Source organism: Ochlerotatus camptorhynchus, unplaced genomic scaffold (assembly GCF_037179485.1).
Source record: "Ochlerotatus camptorhynchus isolate MF236.1 unplaced genomic scaffold, CSIRO-AGI_Acam_v1.1 ptg000361l, whole genome shotgun sequence".
In the NCBI taxonomy this organism is placed as follows: domain Eukaryota; kingdom Metazoa; phylum Arthropoda; class Insecta; order Diptera; family Culicidae; genus Ochlerotatus; species Ochlerotatus camptorhynchus.
In genome coordinates, this window is record NW_027040849.1 from 12,234,149 (window position 1) to 12,258,762 (window position 24,614).

At 38.8% G+C, this 24,614-nt stretch overlaps 1 protein-coding gene across 2 annotated transcripts in view; it reads right to left on the minus strand.

Moving 5' to 3' along the window:
• Positions 1-13,951, minus strand: part of LOC135709450 (probable serine/threonine-protein kinase kinX) — a 48,182-nt gene extending 34,231 nt beyond the window's left edge. For both annotated transcript variants that reach the window (XM_065231794.1, XM_065231793.1), the window contains exon 1: positions 13,594-13,951. The gene's annotated coding sequence lies outside the window, so the exon portion shown is untranslated. The remainder of the gene's footprint in view (positions 1-13,593) is intronic.
• Between the last annotated feature and the right edge of the window lie 10,663 nt (positions 13,952-24,614).

Genomic DNA, 24,614 nt, shown 5'->3' on the forward strand with positions numbered 1-24,614 from the left:
TTCACGCATGACATCCCCGGTGAGAAGCCCTTCAACGTAACTCAGTGCCAGAGGTGCCTCAATTTTGGGCACGGTATCCGCAACTGCAACATCAAGCCACTTCTGACTGCCCTGCGGATGGAGCCGTGGCGTTAACATGCGCCAACTGTGGTTCCAACAGACAGTGCTTCAAACGCGAGGACTTCAAACGCATCCGAAAGCAGGCGTCAAGCAACAATCAACCAGGACGCAAGAAGGACAAACCCCCAGCATTCAGGACGGAGGATTTCCCGCCTCTTCGAGCTCCCCCAGTAAAAACAAGCAAATTCGCTGGTGCAACCTGCCGCCCCTCAAGAAGCTTCCGGTGATTCTGCTGGACATAGGTAGCCACCCCCTTCCCCTGGATTCTGTAGACAACCACCAACGCTAAACAACAACCTCGATCTGCTCTCAGCAGATGAACTGATGGAAATCCTCGTCTACATGACCGGTGCTCTTCGCAAGTGCCCCAATAAGCCCGAGCAGATTCAAGTCCTCGGTAAGTTCATCATCCAGTATGGCGTCTGTGCCACTCACTATCTTCACCTGGAATGCTTGCTCCGTATGAGCAAAAGAGATTGAGCTTGCCGACTTCCTTCGCAAGCACAGCATGAACCTGGACCTTCTAACCGAGACCCATCTAAAGTCCAGCGACAGCTTCTGGTTGCTTGACCGTGTGGAGCTAGAGTCGTCGACTGGATACGTCCAGTTCATCGCCGTCTACTGCCCGCGACAGTGTGCCGCCAGCAGTGGCTTGCGGCTAAATTCAAGAAGGACCTGTCCACCATCACCCGTACCGGTTCCCGCTTCGTAGTTGGAGGAGATCTAAACGCTCGCCATGAGGCCTGGCGGAACTACCAGCAGAACCAGAACGGTCGTCTGCTGTTCGACCACTCACAGCATGGGCTGTACTCCGTTTGGTTTTCGGATGAGCCAACATTTATCTCACCGGTGGGCAACCCATCGACGCTAGACCTGTTCCTGACAAACGAACTCAGCTTCGACCACCAACCGATGGTGGCTTCAAGCCTGCGCAATGACTACCATCGGGTAAACTGGGCCCAGTTTGGACAGGCACATCATTGACAACCCGCCGCTTGACACCGTGGAGGACATCGACCGAGCTTTGGAGAGACTCCACCAATCCATAACCGTGGCTGACGAGGCGTGCGTCCGACGAGTTCCTGTGAGGGGTAAGTTTATTGCCATTGATTCCCACATCCAACTCTTGATTCGCCTGAGAAATGTTCGTAGACGCCAGTTCCAAAGAACCGGAGATCTAGCGAGGAAATATGAAATGCCGATCTGAACAAGGAGATTGCTTCCAGAACGGTTTCACTTCAGATCGAAAGTTTCGGGCACCTCGTCCAGAATCTTGACGACCGCTCCAGACCATTCTGGAAAGTTGCCAAGGGCTTAAAGACGCACCCCAAACCCATTCCACCACTTAAAGATGAATATGATGACGATCGACTCATAATCACTCGTCAAGAGAAAGCAAATGCGAATGGTGAGCATTTTGCTTGGAACTGCACTACGTTTCAAATATCTGGAAAACCGCGAAAATCATACCTATCCGCAAACCCAGGAAGGACCCAACGCTAGCTTCAAGCTACAGACCGATCAGCCTCCTTTCAACGCTGAGCAAATTGATCGAGAAACTTATTCTCAATCGTTTGCTCAAGTTTGTCGAGGAACACAACATTCTCCTACCAGAACAGTTTGGGTTCAGGAAGGAGCACTCCACAAATCATCATCTAGTACGGGTGATGAATAACATCCGAAGTAACAGGTCTGTATCCAAGTCCACAGCCATGGCATTGTTAGACGTTGAGAAAGCGTTTGACAATGTCTGGCACAATAACACCCTAGAAATTTACTGCAGATCAATGAAAAAAAGCATGAAATTCTTCGAAATTTCTTTCCATAATTCTTTTTAAAATTTACATTAATTCTGTTTGAAATTCATCTCAGAATTATCTTGAAATTTAACTAAGAAATTTTCTGAAATTCTCTAGAAATTTGTTTTGTGATACCCTTGGAATTCCTTTAAAATTATTCCCAGAATTCCTTTGGAATTATACACTTACAATTCCATCCCCTTGATATTTTTCACCGGATCCTCTGCTCAATCAACTTGTAATTTTCCGAAGAGCTACTTAAAAATTCTACTCTGAATTTGAACTCACACCAGTGACTTGACGTTAAGGTTTAAAGTCCATAGTTAACTCCGTAATGTGGGTAGATCACCATTTCTTGGGACGTTACGGGGTGTAAGATCTACCACCGATTTCTAGTCCTGACTACTTCAAACTAAGGGAACAGGATTTTTCAGTAATCAAAGGAACACATCTTAGTGCTTGTTACATTTTGTGCCTTGTTGATAGTGACAAGACACGGCTTTGTCCACCGAGGATGATCTTGAAACAAGGAAAAAATGAGTTAGTTAGTCTTCATCAATGTGATTCCTAATCTTCTATTCGTTGTTCCCTAGGTTAAAATGGTTAATACTAGTACTCAAATATGCTGGTGCATGGTCATTATCGGTGTCATTGCTTATTTTTGTTGCTAAAGAATCCAATTTTGACTAACAAAGGTGCTCTTTGAAGGGTATAAATAGCGGGACCTTTCAATCAGAGTCGGATCCTTGTGATGCAAGAATGACAACTTTAAAAAATATCGAATACTTCATCATTTCTCAATAGTGATGGATTAATACGACATGCAATAAACTAAGGACACGGAATATACTACAATAGATCAAATTACTGGTCGCAGTGGTGTTAGGTCCCGAACAGAGGAAAAAGTCCATAGTTCTTTAAAAAAAAAACTTCCTTTAATTTTCTCTGAAATACATTGGTGTTATCCTGTCACTCATTCTAAAATGTCTAATCTGCTCACCCCCACCACTGGTTGACAAGGTGATATCACTCATCACGCCCAGGGGAAAATTCTACCTCTGACCGCTGGTGAAGATGTTGCTTTTGCTTGCTGCTGGTACCTTGAGCGATCTGCTCACCACGCCATCCGATACGAAAATAAGCAAAGGCACGATAGCTGCGCTGTTTTATAACTTTGAAGGTTCAAACAGAACGATGCACAACCAAGTGGTACTCGATTATGACAAGTGGGTTAATGAAAAGTTTTTTTTTATGATATCAGTAATAAAATTATCATTTGTTATTTGTACATTTTTCAAAAATGTTTCTATGAAAACTTGGAAAAGTATTTATTTCATCAGATTTGTAGAGTTGTTTCCTATCGATTGGAGTATTTGGATTTTTTTTTTATCTATCAATGACAAAGTTATAAGCCTTCAAAACCTAACATCTTTTCGTGACGGCCGCAATTTTAAATGTTCGATTTACCCCCTGTACCTTCCCGTAAGACGAAGTATACGTTAAAGCATAGAAGGATGACCTGAATAATGAAACTTATTCAAAATTGATAAATATACAGCTAGGACTGATTTGCGGTTAGGTTCATTAAGAATTTCGATAATGTTCTGCCATTTGACTGTATTTGAAACATTACCAAATATAAATCACAGTACCTATACCAGCTATATTATTTATGTCTTTTGTACTTGCTGCACTACATCAAAGATAGAGTAGAAATTTCAATATTGCATTTTTTATGGATGCTGACATTTATGTTTCTGAAGTTTCACGCTAAGGCTTCCTTAGAGTATACCTTAATTCAATCTTTCAAATTAATCACCTTTACAATCGATTACCTCTGAAAAATTTCGATAATGAAAATATCATCGTGTGAATTAAATAGTTTCATCTAATCAATCATATTTCATTTCACCTATTAGCAACATTTGACGACTCTCGATTTTTTCTCCACACACGCCCCTACATAGCTCAACATACCATTATCCATTTCATGGACAAGCGTGAAAAACTTCGACCGAAAAATTACACCCATCAACGCACCCCGAATCCAACGCACCATTTTTCGCAACCACCAGCCGTTCCGCTAAATACCGTGCATAACAGTGAGAAGCAGCCGAACGCATCCGCAGCATCATTTCCAAACAAATCACCAATATTAGTGCTATGGTTTGACGATGCACCACCGAAGGAAAATCAATTATCACACTGTGTCCGACGGCGTTCACGGCAAGCCCTCCCTTTCCGCATGTGTAAACCTCACCATTGCGTAATAATGCCCCTTTTTGGTGGCCACGGGCTATGCATTTTTTCCCTCCATCCGGTCCAGTCGGATATGTTTATATCACCCGATATGATAAAAAAAAAACAGTAAAGCGAAGTAAAAGAAAAGCACCACGTGGGATCCAATCAGGGATGGCATGCTCTGATTTTACACAAATTGCTCTTTTGTTCATAATTTTTCACTCACTCAGTTGATGAAACTTTTAGCAATGGATATAGTAGGATCACAGTTCACAGTAGACACTCAGATAGTAGTTAAAACACAACATTTGAATTCACACCAAAGAGTTTTTTCATTGAAAGTCCGAAATGAGCAGCAATTGTTTCTCTTTTTGTTTTTGTGACGCAAAAATGAGAAACAGCTTTTCGCCAAAATATAAATGTACTGTGTTTTACGAACCACAAATGATTGTCCATCAGTTGATTCAATTTTTTCTTCAAGTGAGTAGTTATTAAAAAAAAATGAGCAATTTGTGCGGAAAACTGAGCATGCCAACCCTGGATCCAATGATGGCAAAACGATTGAAGAGGCATTTAATTTACGGAACGAGTGAAACAAGCCTCATAATCGTAATCGGATCCATTCCGTGGGGAGGATTGGCACCACATAAAACATCATGTCCATTCATAAGGAAATTTTGCATTCGCCATTCGTTGCCGATCGGTAATGGCTTTTGAAGTTTGTTTACCTACTCATTGAAGCACTACCAATAGCAAGCTTTTCAGAATGGCTTTTTAGAGCACTGACTTCAAATCAAAACGATGAATGAACGGCTGACATGCTTGTTTTTTTTTAATCATGACAATTGATGAATTACAATCTATATAATTTATTTTACACACTTAAACGAGGTTTGATAAAGTGTTGTTCTCACTTGAGCAGTCAAGAACACTGCATGTTTTAAACTAAATCTCGCATTTAAATGAATCATATCTTGTTATATTGACCATCAGCTGTTTTTTCTCTCATGGGTTGCAGATATTTGAACATGTTCACTGCTCAATCCAAGAGAAGTGATGTTAACAGTTAAAAGGTTTTTAAACGTCTCTTAGTCATTATTGTCATTCATTGTGGCTGACATCTCTTTGACTTACAAATGTATGCAGAATGTGAGTAAATGTGATTACAGTTGATAAATATCATTCATATATGGTTTAAGATGCTAAGTTTCAAATAACAGGCTTAAAGTGGTCATTTTATATGGTATACGGTACCTCCCACCCCCTTCCAACACTGGGATACCCTTTACCATTTCTCTTCAACTGGGGAGTTTGGTAAAGAGAGATGATCCACCCGATTCGTACCTTCCTCAAAGTTGTCCTTGCTCGCTTTCTACTCTCTATTTGTCTGTTTGTCATACTTAAAATGCTAATAACTTGGTAAGTAATGAATGGATTTTGATGATTTATATGTCGTTAGATTCACTAGTGTTATATAATTTGCGTGGTGTGTCACACATTATAATTGTTACATATGTAAATAGTTAACAATGCAGAAATGTGAAAATAAGCAAATTTCCCATACATTTTCTTCCACCGTAAGGTGCTTACCCCTAACACAGTCATCAGAAAGTTGATCCGCACAATCATTCAATGTTGCGCGTTGGATGGTTTGACCTTGGACTTGTTCGCTGCAGCGTGGACATCGTAGTATTCCTAGCAGCTCAATACATACACCCCAACAAACAAATCAAAGTCATAAATAAGCATACATATTGAATAAATGCTGTATAACAGTGTACAATGCTGAATAAAACAGGGCGTTTAATTATGTGCTGAAAAAAGCACATTGAGATCGATAGATGAGCCTTTATTAAGCTCTTTGCTCTGATATGATTAATTTACTTAATAAAAGCTTTATAAACTTTGATTTTCTCCCTGTTTCAGAACCAGAAGTTTGATTTAATAACAAATTGAGTAAATGTAATTTGCACATAATTGACGCTTTCATTCGACTGTGTTCAATTGATTTAATAAAAATGCTTTATTAGACGACTTATAAATGTTTTCTAGCTCCATTTTTAGATTCATTTCCTTGCTTTAGAATATTTCTGTATAAAGGTGAATACAGTCAGCAAAACAGCTCTTATACCACTATGCGTCCATGTTTTAATTGCATGCTTTGTAAATGCTTTATATACGACGTATTAGATTCATTATTCCACAACACTGGTTCAGCCTATCAACAAGACGAGATCAGTATAGTATTGGTTTACGCTTTCCAACTAGAAGGTCGCGAGTTCAATTCCAAGCTCAACCTTTTTTAAATTTGTGTTCTAAATCGTAATCGTCGAACACATCACTCACGACAACAAATGCATTGATTTAGTTTATTAAGGGGTTACGCCTACCTGCAAACTTTCAAAAAATCGATTTTTTTATTGTCCTAATCGAAAGTATATAAAGCCAAGAATATTTCCTCAAAAGATCAAGTTGATCCGATGAAAATTGTGAAAGTTATGCGACGAACAAAAATATTCACTTATAGTGGACTAAACCCAACTTGAAACTTTAAACGCGATTATCTCGGAACCATATTTTCAAAACCGGTGCCAAAAATTTCTCAAAACATTCGATTCGTCCGATTCGTTTTGATTTCTATTCAGTGCTATTTTGTGCAGTCCACGATCGTTCGGATTTCGTCTATCATTTAATTTCGATTTTTTACAGCCGATCAAAGACAAATTTTAAGGATCAAAAATCGGCACTTCAACTTTGCAAGGCCGCCATTTTGTCAAAATTTTTTTTTTTTTAAACCGAACGATCAAGGCCTAGTTTAACACATGCCTTACGATTTGGCATGGTTTTTTTTTTTTTTTTATTTCAGATGATTACATCACAAACCGCAGTTGGCACCGCAAAAAGCGTTTTTTAGAACATCGTCCACGGGGAGCAGCGGTGCGGGGCACCAGGACCTCGTTTTTACAGCATCGACTGATAAATGTACCATTTAATATGTGTTCAATAAACGGCAGAAAACCGTTTTTCAATATGCTGCGTCGTTTTCGAGAAAAAAAAAATCCAAACTTTCGCTTTTTTTCGGTCTTGCAGGTAGGCGTAACCCTTTAAATAACCCAGCATCCTTTCCTTGGAAATTGGAGAGGTGAAGAGGTAGAATTGGTATCATGTATCACAACGATGAATGAATTAATGATTCCCGCTGGACCTTGGGACGATCGGGAGTGCTGATATAGGTATTCAGCTTCAAGCTGATGATGTATTCTAGGATAGCTCAGATCGCAAGACAAACGGTTGGTGATCAGAAGGTACATGGGTTCGAAACCATGTATATGTAAACTCATAAAATATATCACATAACCAGTGGAAAATATCCATGTGAATTTCACATAACTTTCATGTGATTCCATAATTGGAAATTGCAGCAGTAAATCACATGAACGATATATATATATATATATATTTTTTTTTTTATAATTACTTTATTTGTACAGGCTCAATCGAATAAACTTTACAGAGCCAAGTTATCCTTTCCGTTATACATTATTACTGTCTTATATTTAAAGTTAAACGAACTGGGCCGAGTACTCGCGGTTGTCTCAAGGTTAGTGGAGATTTACAATTTTTTGGATGGGAAAAGGGAAGAAGAAGGTTTGAAATGTGGTGTACCATACAAATATTTAATTAATCCTAAAACATGAAATTATTTCTATTCATCTTGAAAACAAACATTGAAAAAAAAAACCCACACGTACAAAATACAAACTAAACACAAGGCTAATCAAACTTACAATCTAAGGTTAATATTCTTAAAGTAAACATATATGAGTTTCATAAGCTCCAGATCGTGTCTAGCCAAAATATCCCGAACTGGAACATTAGGTTGTCTCCCTCGAGCCCGAAGGGAATCATAAAAATGTGATCTGACTCCACGATACTCCGCACAAGACCAAAGGATGTGATCAGCGTCCTGGTCGCCTTGTCCACATTCACAGAGATTGCTGTCTCCCAACCCCACACGGAACAAGTGAGTGTTTAGACAATAGTGATTGGACATGAGACGAGACATCACGCATGTGAAGTCTCGACCCAAGTCCAACCCTTTGAACCATGCAAAACTTCGACACCTTAGAGATAATTGAATGTAGCCGTCGTCCCAAGCTTTCTTCACTCCATTGGTGTTGCCAGCTAACGAGCGACTGCTGACGATAAATAGAGAAAAATTCACTATAGATGATTTGTCGATCATAAATGTTGCCTTCCATAGCGCCCACCTTCGCAAGTGAATCCGCCTTCTCATTGCCCAAAATTGAGCAATGCAAAGGGACCCACGGTGATGATGAAAGAGCGACATGAACGATATGTGTCAAATGAAATAAATATGATTAGTGATTACTGACATATAAATTCTGATTTTATGTGATATTCAGATAAAAATTATTATCTTTGTTTTTGGAAAAAATATTATGTGCTTTCTTAAAAGAAACTAAGTGAAAACATTTTCAGTGTATGTAATAAATTTTCTAGCATCTGTGTGGTGCGTGCTTCGTCAGAAATAATTAAAACAATCACTAAAGGAAAGACAACTCTGTCTGTCTCCAACCGTTCTTTATATTTTTGGGCTGCAGTTGAATAATCGTTCAATAAATGTATAATAGTGTCTAATTTAAAAGTTACTTCATATAATAATAATAAAGCGTTAACATCATCACTGATTAAGGAAGCAAAGATGTCCAATAAACACTGAATAATAAAACATTTGTGTGTGGTGTTTAATTATTTTCACTAAATACTTAGAATGTATACTGCCAAGAAAATAAATAACTGAAAATGATACATTGTTTTTTTTTTCTCAAGGAGATACTCCCCAAGCTCAATCGGTAAAGGCGCAGCTACGAAGCGAGTTCATGCTGAAGGCGGCTTTGTTCGATTTCCGTCTGGTCTATTAACTTTGCGGGTTGGAAAATTTCTCGACTTCCTTGGGCATATGAACAGGCATAGAAAGCTCTCAATTAAAATGTGGAAGTGCTTCAAAGAAAACTAAGTTGAGCAATAAGCTTGAAATGCCTTGTAATGTTATTTTATTATTTATTATTTATGTTATTTTCAGATCAGAGCTGGGTTTTGATATGGATTTTTTTTATGATGGACAATTTGGCCGAATCTCAAAATATACCATTATTTTTCTGATGAGCTGTTTTTTGAAAATAATCTTCTATAGACTAATGGTTTTCTATACGAATGATCTCTGATTTTGAGATGTGATTTAGCCGCCTAGTCTGCTTTTGTGTTGAGCAGGGTTCTGCATTTTCGAAACAAAGAAAATACAATGAACTCTCCGCAGAATCGCTTCATTTCGAGCAATATCATTTTCATGTAAGTCATTGTGTTTCTTGTTATCGAGTCACGATGAACATTCCTCCTATTAAACATGACTTGACTACCGCTTGTTTCGTTCGTTAAGCGCATTAGTTCACTTCATTTGAAGCTAAGACTTGTTTCAATTGACGCTATGAGTGACTAGAAAATTGCTTCCTTAGTTTTTAAAGTATCCGGATTGTATCTGCACAATATCGGGTGCCTTAAGGGATGGCATCCGGATTATATGCAGTAATAAAATATTATTTTAAATTAAATTAACGAGGCCATTCTGGAGTCCAAAATGGTGGCCATCGGGTTTCAAATTAAGTGTTAAATACCCTAAGGTATGAGTTAAATTAACCTAAGGTATGGGAAAAATCGATACTCGACGCCATTTTGGAATCCAAGATAGTGACCATTGCTTTTCTGAAGTGTCAAATACCGTAAGATATGGGTATTTTCCGAACGGGGACAACGCGTAGATGTCGAAAATCAATATCAGATACCATTTTGGGATCCAATATGGTGCCCAACTGGTTTCCGAAAATGTGTCAATACCCTACAATATGGGTATTTTCGGAACGGGGACGACACGTACATTTAAAAAATAGATATCCAACGCCATTTGTACGCTATTTGACATTTCTTCTGAAATCGGAAGCCACCATCTTTAATTTCAAGCTGGCATCGGTCATCGATTTCTGGCATCTAGATGTCACCTCGATCCCCACAATACCCACATTGATCGGTATTTGACATTATTTCATACTTTTTCTGATCCAAAGCCACCATCTTAGATTTTAAAATGGCAGTCAGCCATCAGTTTCAGACCTCTAAAAGTTACTAGGATTTAAAAAATACCCACATTGATGGGTATTTGACAGTATTTTCCACTTTTTCTGAAACCAAAAGTCACCATATTGGATTTCATGATGGCGTCTGACAACGATTTTTGCAATCTACGTGTCATTCTGTTCTGAAAATTCTCAAATTTTACAAACCACCCGACAATGATAAATTTGACATCCACGTGCACAGATATTTGCACATACGCTTAAATGAACCGAGTGAACAATCAACAAAAGTCAGAAAAACTGCGCGAATTTTTATCGAACAGCTTCGCATCAATGAGAAAGCAAGTTCATTTGACAATGAAAGACAAAATGAACACGAGTCAAGCCAAAACAAACAGCATGAAAACTGATCCAAAGAGGTTCTGTTGATGTTGAAGGGGATCTGCTCAAAGAGAAGCCAGAATGACTTTCAATTGAAAGTGATGGTTAACAGCTTCGTCGTCGCTTGATGATTTTCAGTTGAAAGTGACTTTGTTGGGCCCTGGTGTTAAGTCTTGAGCTATTAAACCGAATGACATTATGCTTAACATCATAAGGCCGAATGTGGTTAGATTATACGGGTTACAGGTAAACATAAAACATTATTTCACGATGCCAATAGTCCTTCAATATATGTACTAGAATCATTAGGTCTAGCAATTTATTTTCATTTTTTTTAATATCCATCTTGAATATTTCCATACTAACAGAATTCTTAAATCTTTCGAAATCTCAAATGCCTTGAAAACAGGGATAATAAACATTGGGAACCCGGTTTGTCGAATATGTTTGTGAGTTGTGTGACCTAAATTCTTGAAAAGATGCGGTTCTTTAATACAATTTTTCCGTATCAAGTGTATGACTAATTTTCTTATTCTGAGATTTCACATTATTTTTAAGATAAATAATGTTTATCTAGTTTTCTATGATTCATACTCAAGATGTATTTTTTTTTTAAATTGGGTTCAGAAAGATTGGTCGAAGCATGAAATCTTGCTATAAATTTCCAGTTCTAGAATATGTAAGCCATCATTTGCTTCCTCTCACTTGCTATAAAAACATGATTTTCGGATTTTTTGAATCATTAAATGCTGTAGTGGTATTTTGTACTTGCAAGATACAAGAAAAGGTTGAAAGGCAAGTGTTTGACACATAAAACCAGTCAAATTCGCTTTCAGATAGTTACAATAAATGATTTTACGACTTGCGACACCAATCTTAAAATCACTTATTGGGACACTCTGAAAGCAATATTGACAGGTTTATTGTGCCAAACACATACTTTACAACTTCAATTTACAAGTACAAATTATTAAAATAACATCTATTGATTTTATAATTCCAATTTTTTATAGCTAGTGCCCTGAGTCATTTTTTTTTACTCAATCCAGATGTCGAAATTTTGTTTACGTCTGAGATTCCATGAATCCTGGACTATTCCGAAATTTTTCCGAAATCGCTAAAAATCTGCTATTGATCAATTTTATCTAGATGAACGCGTCATTGGGATGGTACTAATGGATATTTTTGGTCGCTATTGAAAATTTAAACGATTGCTGAATTGATGTATGGGCCCAAATTAGGGGCATTTAGGCCGACATTAGATCCATTTCCCCTATCATAAGCTATAAGTTCTAGAAGGCTCTGATAATCATATTGCAATCTGAATTTCCAGATATGAAGTTGCAGAACGTACCAGAAAACTTTCTTAACAGCATGAGCTTTAATGCCTATCGTGTATATATGCCTAACGTATGTATGCCTAAAGTTCGTACGCCTAACGTATATATGCCTAATGTGGTACATTCGTACATATATATATATATGTGTTTTCACAAGTCATTATGCATTTTAATCGCTTTTTTGGCACCCGTTTTTTGACCATTTTAGTGTTTTTTAAATCAATATCTGTCTACAAAATTCGTGGGTCGTGAGCTTACTGAATGTTCTAAAGTGGGTCGCAGTCAACGAAACCTTGAGAACCGTTGGCTTAGGTGAACAAAAATATACTGACGTCATTTCCAGAACAAATTCAATGTTAATGGACCAATTTATTATCAGTAGACTTGCAGTAGAGCCTTGTTTTGAGATCTATAATCATTTCAGATTTATTTTTAATAAAAATTAGCAGCATAAAAATAACATATCTATCACGAACTTTAAACATTTAGGCTATCTCCGGGGTCCAGAAGCCACTTCAAGTTTTGATCATATACTAAAACTCAATCATTTCTTTGTCGCATACTTTCAGGCACATACATGAAAGTCAACTGATTCACGGAACTGTGACACTTTAAAGATAAACAAAATGTTCCAGCCTCTGTATATTTGTGTTTGTATTGCTTGTCGATCATTCAAACTGCAGTCTTGATCATTACTTACTGATTACTTACTTCTCATATAAAAAGCTAATGTCAGCCAAATGTACCACGCATTTCCCATATTTTTCAAATCTTCAATATGTATGATGGATCGCTCTTGTAGGACGCTAAATCCAATTGAATTTTCAATAAGCTCATCTAGTAATGTAATGCTATTAATCTCCTTATTAAAATTAAAAATGTCCGCACCACAGAGCCACACTTTGTGTTTTTACTGAAAGTACAATAGAGCACTCTGGAGTGCACTTTCAGTGATAACACAGAGTGTGGCTCTACAGTGCGAAAATATTGCATATTTATAAGGAGATTAATAGCATTAAACTATCTATTTTACGAACTTTATTCAACTGGATTTTACGAAAATTCAACTGGATTTTACTTAAGCAATTCTATGATCCATCCCTATGAGTATCGACTGCTAGTAAAGACTTGTAGGCCAGACGACGTATACTGGGCCAATTGAATATGTTGTATGCTTCCACTAGGGATAGATGTCTTGATTCTCAAATCTATATTTCTCCATCAGTGCATGCTCAATACTGTTGTAGGTCACAAAGTTCAATGTGGTAGATCTTACTCCATAACGCACAACTTAGACACATTTAAGAGGTGTAACAAAACGATTAAACAATCAAAAATTTCCTCATCCAAACACTTTTAAAACCCTTCTTTATCGACGCTTCCATTGGTTGTAGATTTCTAAACGTCAACATACTGAGTAGAAACGAACGTCCAAAACATTCCCTTCGATCGGTCACCAGTCCACCTTTCAGTCGTCGCTTCGCGTTTGAAGCATTGATTATCTCTGCACAATAGCATTTTTCGGCTAATCACTCTCACTCAACAACAACACCATCTTACCCTTTTGGAGATGTTCATCAAACTATCCGCACTTCACGTCTTCTCTGTAGGGTTTTCCGCTCAACACATTATTATCCTCCTCTAAGACACAATCTTTTTCTTCGGGAAAAAAAAACTGCCTGCTCACCACCTTCTAATCTACGTGTTCAAACCGGCACTCCCAAGAACTTGATTTGAAATCTCACTTTATGACCTTTTCAAAACCAAAAAAAAATCACATTTCCCTTTCACGCCAACCAAAGTGAAGCCATGAACTTTCCCGTTCGATCTTCTCCACCAGCAGGTACCCCAGGTCCAGGTCGTTATCCGTTATCCGTCCGACAAAGTTTGAATTCACACGCGCGCGCGCGCACTCTCGCATCCGTCCACACACCGAAGAGGGAAATGTTTTCGCCTCCGTACCGTCCGCGATCTCGAATCGATATGAGATGGCCTGTCTCAGATGCTGCGTCCCAGACCTCTGTGATGCACGACACTCTCACTCTGCTGCTGCTGCTGTTTTTATTTTCTGTTTTTGTTTTTCTTCACTCACTTCCACAACCAGCCGAATGCGGCAGGGGTCCAAAAATCCGGACACTTTTCACACGCGCACCCGCGCCAAGCCTTCGTCTATATGGGTGGAATTTTCAAAGATCGTGCCTCATTAGCGCAGATCGCGCGCCAATCAATCGTGACGTGATCCAGTCTAGACTTTTTCGAGGCCTTAGAGAAATTGATCCTTTCTTCTGATGGTGAACGGCAGTTGATGATCACGTTCGCGACGACGGTGTGGAATGCCAACTCAGTGCGGCTATCCGGTACCAGCGACTACGGCCAAATGGTCTTAGGACCCCCGGATCTGCTGCTCTATATTAAACTTTTCGCCCCTCTTTACCATTGGGCCCAAGTAGCCACGCAGCATCCAACTTAGTTCATAAATTTCATTCCGCGAGTTTTCCACCTAAGCTGATGGCGATCCGATGTGACAAACGACTTTGTCACACCGACCGACCGACCGACCGGCCCGAGCGGAGGTAGGTGTAGTAGCAGCACCAGCGTCAAGTGACCAAACAAGTTTCACGCCTCCGTTTCTCACTTACGATTACGATATGTACCAACTTGTTGTTGAACAGTACTCATCGAGAGTGAGAGTACTTCCACGAGGTCTCACTCTCAATGAACACACAGCTGCGGGGCCAACGGCGATACTTTTCTCATCAGGTGAACCGCATGAATTTTCCCTAAATGGGCCTTTCGGTAGCTGGAATGCGAATAGAGAGGGGTGTGTCCCACAATGATGGATGCCTTTTTAAATGAGTAACGTAATTACCGTTTTGCCGTTTTGCTGGAGCATTTTTAGATATGATGGAGCAGTTGACAATTAATTCCTGATCAAACAAGGTACATTCGAAAGCATGACTCTGCACACTTAGACGATAATATCAGTATTTTCTTAAATGTGGATCAAAAGTCGGTTTCGTAATCATACAAAACAAGCAGATATGTGTGTTGTAAATTTCCATTGTCATTCATAAAATGCAATCAATTTGTTTTGTTGGCTATCGATATCTGAGACGTAAAATACATTCACCAATATAGAGATGGCCAGACCACATCGCCTTGATAAGCCAAACCCCTTACCATTGATCCATCCCACCATGCTCGTAGTATATAATTAAGAAACGGCAAATGGGCCTACCCCATAGGAAGTGGCTACAATCAGTACTGATAAAAATCTTTTCTTCTACACTCAACCAGCGCTGCCATTTATACAGATTTATCTGTATTATACAGATTTTTTAATCTTAATACAGACCCGATACAGAATACAGATTTATCACAGATTTTTAAATTACAATACAGATTTATACAGATTTTTATAAAATGCTTGAGAAAAAAAATTCAAAATTTATAAAAACAAAATAACTTGCTCGATTTTATCAGCGTACCCCCTTCTCTCCAAAATTAATAGGACAGAGGACCAACCGCTTTCGGATGCATATGGAGCTGGTAGTAAACGATTTGAGATTGTATGGGGATTTACAGTATTAATTGAATATTTCCAATATAAGCATGTATGTTAAATACAAGAAAAGTGCCCGAGCACATTAAAATGGTACAAATACAAGTACTCGTAAACATTTTACTTGCATTGAAAATGTATTTCGTAAGAAATTGCGGATGTTCTGATATTCTTCATGCTGCAAAAATGATTTTACCAGCACTGGCGGGGCGACATCTCTCGACTTTTCGGTGTAACTACCACACAAATGATGTAATTAATTGTATTAATCTATATTAAAAATATCAAATAGTAACGAACTCGTGCACTTTTTTGCATTTAAAACTGCTTATCAGGAAGATAATGAATAGAAACTAAAATCTCCGTACATTTTCAAACGGCTTCATATCACTCTTATAAATAAGTACGGACGATATCACAAATGGCGCAATTATATCCCGTATGGTTAGTACGATAGCCCGAATAGGTGGTTAAGCACTTTTTATGGTTATTTTGTATGCACTGTATTTGTAAAACAACAAAACATGATTAATTAAGAAAAAAATCGTCAATACAGAAAATACAGATTTTTTAATAGAGTGGATACAGATTTTTTATAAAACCACCTGGCAGCTCTGCACTCAACTTAGCTGAAAATGAAGACAACCTTAAAAGATAGACCAACTACCTGCATGAATTTGAATGGCATATCAGTGCTAACATTTGAAAACGGCGCAGCGCAAAAGCCATTTGTAAACAAATGGTTTGTGGGCCCTTTACTCGCTACCCGAAGAACGCCCACGCAAACCAACAGCATCGTCAGTAAGGGGAAAATTTTCCCTACTCGATGTTGCTGTTGTGTCGCGTGGGTGTACTTTAAGTAGTGAGTAAAGGGCCCACAAACCATTTGTTTACAAATGGCTTTTGTGCCGTTTTCAAATGTTAGCACTGATATCAAGATTATCTTGATCGAGGCAACCTCTGAATATCCAAGGTAACATTTGTTTTTCTTCATTCGTGGCCTGTGTTGTTGATAATATTAACATTCGTCTTCATCTTGGTGCGGGTGATTTTAAGGATCAAATGCAAAATGATTACACATTTTCATTTTACACAAATATAGCGCTGAAGAACGTGTCGTGTTGGTTTTATTATTGCCTCTTGCTGAATTGATGATAATATCAAGGATTAAGGCTCTGGGGTTGACAATATTCAAAATATTCATTTTGCCCAAAATGAATTTGATTATTTTGCTTTTGAGGATCGCTTCTGATTTTGACAATTTTGGATAATCAAGCATTGGCGAATATCAACAAACACGTATTCGTTGATGTATGATAAACTCAATTCTAGATAGAGCTGGAATTAGGGTCCAACAGCTTTTGTAAACAATGACTTCTATCGATGATTCCTAGAAATTCAAGGCTCACCCACGCAAACCAACATCCTCATCAGGTGGGGAAAGACTTCCCCTATTCGATGGATATGTTGGTCTGCGTGGGCGTACCTTGAGTTCCTAGAAATCATCGATAGAAGTCATTGTTTACAAAAGCTGTTTCGCCCTAATTCCAGCTCTATCTAGAATTGTTCATTTCGCTCGTACGTGACAGCGAAGATTTTCAAAACAAACGCAATTCATCTACACTTGGTTTAAGGGCTACTCCTTGTGGGCGACGGTAAATGAAAATAATAGACACTCCCGCATAAACAATAACCATAAGATGCGCCTAATCACCAATTCGGGATATCATCCCAATTTTATGTGGTATGGTCGCACCATCTAAGATATCGTCAGTATATGGTACACGTTTATTAGGGCTGGCTTCAATCTTCCAAAATGCTCACGTTACACAACAAATCATATGAAGATTCCGAAACAAGATGGTTGGTGGACAAAAAGAGTACAAAGGAATAAAAAGAGTAATTCCTAAAGATCTCATAGTTGTCCTGAAAATCTCGAAACTGTCCATAAGTTCTCAGACCGGATCTATAGTTTTCTCAATTTTCTAGATGTTCAAAAAGCCGCTTTTAAGATCCCTTAATTAACGGCGCCGGTGGTGTAGTGGTAAGCGTGATTACCTCTCACCCCAGCAGGCCTGGGTTCAATCCCAGTCGGCGCCGCCGGGATGTTCTGAGGCATAACATCTCTGATCACGCCTTCCTTCGGATGGGAAGTAAAGCCGTTGGTCCCCGGTTCATGAGTTGATGGGTCGATAGGTAGGGTCCAGGTGTGGGAGCTGCCTTCCTGGCACGTCGGTAGCATTGGTGCTCAGCACGGAAAACAAGATCGACGAAAAAAACAAACCAAAGGAAAAAAAAAGATTTCTTAATTTTCCTAAAGTTCTCGGAACTGCTTTGAATTTCACGCAACTTTTATGTAGACTTAAAATTCTCTAGCGTATTATACAGTATTTATATCAGTATTTATTAAAAGTTCCTACAGTTTCCCAAAAGTTAATGAAACTGCCTTGATGTCTTTGATCTTCCCGGATTTTTCCTAAAAATCATGGGGCTCCCGCAAGTTTTGTGGAATTTCGGAACATCTTGAAATGTTCAGAACATCCCTGAAAATATCAAAACATCTTAGCTAATCTTAAGACTTTTGAACTGAATTGCTCTGAGGTTCTTTGAATTCCCTGAAAATTTATCTGTAGTTCTGACGAATCTCCTGAAGTTTTGACGTAGGACTACGTCTGTGATTTCTATATGGGGGTACACTTTGTGAAAACAGAAAATGGAACATGTAACAAAATTTTGCAAGATTTTGAACGTTAATAACTCAGCTGCCCCTGGACCAATTTCAATAATTTTATCACCAATGGATCAGAAATATGTCTATGCATCTGTTAAATTGAAGAAAGCTGCAGCCCACATGAGCATCCATAGAATCTTCTCTCAAGTTCCCACCATACATGAAACTGCCCAGCTATTTACGGATCTTTCATTCAAATATTTCTACGAAACCCTACGAACTTCTTTGGAGCTTTTGCAATTTTACCGATGTTTTTGGAACTTTTCTGAAGATCCCAAAGTTTTCCTAGAATTCCCTAACACAGCAAGAAATTAATGCTGTATCACATCAACATGGTGTAATTTTACTTACCAAAAAGGACAAAATTATTATTAATACAGAGCATGAACTGACATAACGTTGATTTTCCTGCATTTGTTTATTTTTGTGGCCATATGAGATTTTCGGCATGATTGAAGTGCATCATCTTGGATGTAATATTAAAATTTATGTTTTGCTGTGAAACTTCAATGGAGTTCTATGAACTTTGAAGGTCAACAAGTTTTCTTAAATTCCACTAGAGTACTGTTGACTTCCGTAAGATTCTCGGTAATTCTTTAAAGTTCCCATTATTTTCCTAAAGTTAAAAGAAAATAGTTAATGCAGTGAAAATCTTTAACTGAAGGTCTTGATTTTAAATTTTTTCAAAGTTCATCAAACTGCACTTAATTTATCAGAACTTATTCCTCAAGATCTTTGAACTTTGCTGAACATTTAGACTTATTTTTTGACGTTGATCCCTGAATCTACTAGAGCTGTCCTAAACTTTCCTAAAGTTATCTATATTTTCCTGAGTTTCTCAGAAATTTTTTAAAAGTTCCCGCCTATTTCCTGACATTAATTAAGCTGCCTTGAAGTTCTTTGATCTTTTCTGAATTTCTTGAAATGTTTCTTAAAGTTTTCGAAACTTCCACGATGTTCACGGATCATCTTTTTTAATCTCTAATCTTTGCTAAATTTGCTTACATACATTTGAGCTTGAGCTTGAGCTTGAGCTTGATTGACCGCCCACGGTTGCAACTCTGTTATTGCCAGATCAGCTTTTTTTTTTGTTTTTTAATTTATTTGATAAGGCTCAACCGAATTAACTTTACAGAGCCGAGGATTCTTGGTCACTAAACAATACATTTTAAAACTATAGTCAAAAGGTACAACACAATAAACACTTTATCTTCCGCTATCCAAAAAGCCTCCTCCATCAGAACTGGAGCCGCTTCCAGTAGTTTCATTGTATGGCAAATTGTTGTACGCCAACAAGGGTCAGAGCGCGTCCATTGCAGCAATGGACGCAAAACGTGGTCAGCACTCACACACTCATCACAAAACGGTTGCTTTCCAAAGTCGACGACGCATCGACCGAAAGAACTGCTGATGAAGAACAATGAGGAGGACCACACAATGGTTGCTGCCGAGAAAACAGACGATCGCGTAGCACACATCGAGAGTGGCCTGCTTTTGTCGACAGCCGAGTGAACACTGCCAGATCAGCTGTAATTACACAGAGAACCAATAGACGATGCTTGGGACTAGCAATCATCATCAATGTGTAAAAACTGGTGATCTTAAATTAGGCAATACCAGCGCCGGCCGCGCCCGAACACAGGTCAAAAAAGGAATGGGAAGGATTGTGTTGACATGACACTCGCTTTGATGGAAGCCGAGAACACCTCTGCACTTCCACGAGGAATCACTGGGATGTTGGATAAGAGGGTTGGGTTTGCAGCAGGGTTCGTTTTGGTAAACGATAAGCTGAATTGATGTCCTAACGATCATATAACGCAAAGGAGCTTGGGACTAAACTCACGGTCTTCTGCTCAGTAAGCACAAACGTTTGCCACTAGGCAGACGAGCACCTTTTTAATCACCGAGTTGCTGTTATTACCATGTAGTCATATTAACAAATAAAACGATTGACGAATTTTGAATGTGGATAGGCCTGAGATTAGACTCATGATGTTCTGCTCAGTAAGCAAAAACGGTTGCTCTAAGGCCACCGAGCCCCTCATATCACATAATACCGTTGCTCAAATTGTTGTATCCATTCAAACCCGGAACCAACGACAACAACGAGTTTCGCAAAATACACGATACACAAGCGATTTTACCATAAATCTCTTTGATATGTAAGGACCTGGGACCGCGTTTTTCTGTTCAGTAAGCAGGCCACTGTAACCGACGATCTTTCAAATCCAAAAACTAACAACTACGAAAAAGTACTTAGGTCTTCATTAAGTTCCACTTTCACGCGACGTTCAATGACAGGGTCCTATCCAGGATTACATCTGAACAATCCAAATCTGGCCAACGCCCACCCTAAACCTAAACCTGTTCTAATCCCCTTAAATGACTAACGTATGGAAGACTTTGACTACCCAGCCATGCAATAGTCTCATTCCGTGTCTTATGGCAACTTGATGATTCTATTGCGCTCATCTTCTGGCACCACCCAGGGGAGACTTGGTCCTGTACCCAATGCTTAACTTATCTCCATTCCACTCAGCTACTCGCGGTTTCTTGTGATATAGTGGGCGGAATATTATTATATGAGACAATTCAATGCAGACGTCTTTCCAAATTTGGCAGATCGACAGGTAATCGGTGAGTTACCACGATAGTTGCTATTCAACAACTCGACAACGTCCCATCGTCAACGCCTGCTATGAAAATTTCCCATTGCAGACGCCAATGAAAAAATGACGTCATCGAGCTATCGATCAACTACCCTGGTTATCGCCTGGTACCACACGATGCTAGGAGGCAAACCGGAAGAATCGATGAGCTACCTCTCCCCTCCTTGCTTACATACATTTGAGTAAGCTAAAAACTGAATAATCCTGTTCTTAGTTGCATAAGGCACATTGGAGGCGAACCAGCCCAAGGCTGAAAGCCTCCCTAATAAAGATAAATTAATTAATTGCATAAGGCATATCTGCAGCTTGAATTGATAGTTCTGTTCAAATACCTTCCCTGAACTTGTTGGTGCTTTTCTGAAGTTCCTTAAATTGTCAATAAGATCTCAGAACTTCCTAAATGTCGTAGAAATTTTCCTGAAATTTTTGAAATATTCTTGAAATTGTCGGAAATTTCTTAAAATTTTCGGAATTTTACAATATTCCTTGAAATTACTTAATTGCAATTTTCCTGAAATTAATGCAAATGCTCTGAAGTTCCTTGATCTTGTGCAAAGTACTCGGAATTTTCTTGAAGAGAAAGAGATTACCTGAAAATCACCGAAAATCTTTTAAGTTTTTTGGACCTCCTTGAAGAACTCGGAACTTCATAAAAGTTTTATTAGATTTTTTTCTGGAATTAATGGGACTGCCTTAAAGTTTTTTGATCTTAACTAAAGTTCCTGCAATTTATCTAATGTTCTCAAAACTGCCATATATCTATATGCACTTCCCTTAAAAATGTTCCCGCTATTTCCCGGTGTGCATGGACCTTTCTCGAAACTGACAAGATTTTCCTTAAACTCTCGGAACTTTGCTAAAGTTTTTGGAAATTTCCTGAGTTACTTAGAACTTCTTCGAAAGTCCTGTAATTCCACTGATGTTAATTGAACTGCCCTGGGGTTCTCTGATCGTCTCAGTTGTTCTCGGATCTTGCTGAAGTTCTTGCAATTCTCCTGAAGTACGCAATTTTCTGACGCTCTGAAATGAATGGGAGTGACCGACAATTCTTTAAACTGGACTTCCCTCAAATTTCCGGAACTTCTTAAGCCTTCGTCTGTACCAAAAAAAACATGCGTTCACCCCCAATACAAGTTGCCATATCTGAACGAAATAGATTGGTTGAAATTTCAAATGTTTTAAAAAGTAAATTTAGTGTAATTTCAGTTAAAATTATCAAACTTTTTTTAAGGGGCGGATATCTCGGGAGGAGGGGTCAATGTAAAAAATATGCCCATGAAGAAACATATTTAGATGTTAGAGATGTTTATATCACGAGATCCCGACCATATACATACCATTCTTCTGCAAAGATGTTCAGGAGTACAAAATGGTTTAAACTATGGTTAGTGTATGGCAGAATTTACTCACTAGTTGGCGCTAAAACGAAACTGATCAAGTTGTGCCATCTTAAATACACATTATATAACGCTATCTGCAGATCTTTCCCATATGGATGGTTCCCGTCTTGAGCAAAGATGTTCAAATGGACAAGACATATCTTTAAAAAAAAATAGTTTTGTTCATAATTTGCTCACCATGCGGTGCTAGTGTTTGGCCTAACCAGTGTTGGGAAAATATCAAAAAATCAAATCTCACCAACGCTCAAGATCACGCTTAATTTTCGTAGACAAAAATCAACAAGCAAACAACTGCGGTTGATTTTGCAAGCTGTGATATCGCAGCTCGGAATATCAAGCTAACAAAACTCACCAACTGCAAATCTCACCAAACTGTGGTAAGTTTGAGTTGAATGAATTTTGCTTTACACCCGAATGCAATCGAAACTTCCATAACGGCTGGCAGCAGTCCCTTCGTGTCTGCCATCAGTGAAGAGTAAAAAGAGATAGCAAACTATGCTTTCTCTTTTTAAGAAAACGATGTGCAATGGAATCATTTTTGTGTCGATTCAACTCTCAGCATGATGTTTGCACGTTGTGAATAGTCTCGCAATATCAAAGGAGCTTGTAAAATCAATATCAAGCATGATATTTTGTTCCAATATCACGCGTGGTAGGTATTGCGAGCCTATGAGAGCGGAAAAATATCAATTGATTTCTGATTTTGCCAACACTGGGCCTAACTTAGCATCTTGACCAGATAGAAGGTTCCCGTCTGGAGCAAAGTTGTTGAGATGGACAAGACCTATTTTATGGTAAAGAGTACAGCTCAGAATTAACTCTCCAGGGGGCGCCAATGTTGGCCCACGGTTATGCTCGCTACGTCTACTTGTTATTAGTAGAGATAGGGGTGCCACTTCCCTGATTTTTTCATGATTTGTCCTAACTTTGGGCAAGATAGAAAGTTTCCGTCTCCAGGAATGACCTGACCACCTACACCAGCAACGGCCTGCAGAAAATGGCGTCGATAATAGATTCCCAACCATCCCTGCAAAAAGTGCTGGTGGTGCCTTCATGGGACAGCCAGCTTTGAAAGAGCTTCCAGCAGAATATGTCCTCTTGCGTTGGAACATCTGCTTCCCCACTCCACTGCCCAAGCATTGCTGTCACCTCCGGTGACTACCGGTCTTAGTCCGAACAGCTCTTCGGTAAATCCATCCAGCATCCCGTGGAACTGCTTCATCGTCCATCTCGGGGGTGCGTAGCAACTGCATATGAAGATTCCGTTAATGTTGGCGATCACGAAACCTTCTTCGTGCATGGAGTATCTGCCCATAACATGTATTGCAGCCATCCCAGCTCTATCCGCCACCTAGGGTCCGTTACCGGGAGGGACTCGATACGGTTCCGCAATGATTTCACCTTTGCACTTTGTTTCCGTTGTCGACTGCAACAACAGCTGTGCAGTGTCGCCATGAATGAGGTTTATTTGGGTTATCTCTGTTACTGTTGTGAAAAAACAATTAAGGGGGTATTCCCAATCTTTTGCCTTTTTTCGGCCTGTTTTTCAATTATTTTTTTTTCAAGGAAAATGAATAGTAATGCGCCTAACTCTTTGGGATTATTGTTTATTGAACATTAAAGTTTACAAATAAATTTTTTTCGACATAAAAAAAGACATTATTGACGTCACAAAATGGCGGCAAACAGACCCCTGTTCGCCGCAAACGCCTGGACGGGCGAAGACTTTTCTCTGGAACGGCTTCATCTGAAACAGATTTCGTGATGAAATTAATAATCTGCATAAGATTCTCTGGAGCTTCTCCCGTTGGCAGCAAAAAATCTTGCAAATTAACAAAATGGCGGCCATATGAAAAAACAGGCGATTTTTAGCCCGCTTTTTTGCAGCTTTAAGGTGCTTCAAACAATGTTAAATGTTAATATTTTTGGCTGAAAGTGGGAGAAGCTCCAAAGAATTTAATAAGGAACAAAATGTGCAAAGATTCAAGTCAATATCTCTTATAGTTTCTGAGAAAAATCTTCGCCCGATAAAAAAAATGTTGTTTCGAGAAAAACGCGTTTAAAGTTTTGACTTTAGTTAAAACCATTTGGGGGTTCTTACCATTAGTCAGCTATGCCTGGACACCTAATTCGCTGATCGGAAAACGGCTTGGGGGGATGAAAGTATATAGTCTAAAGTACAAAAAAACGTGAAAAACAAAAAATTGATTTTTTGAAAA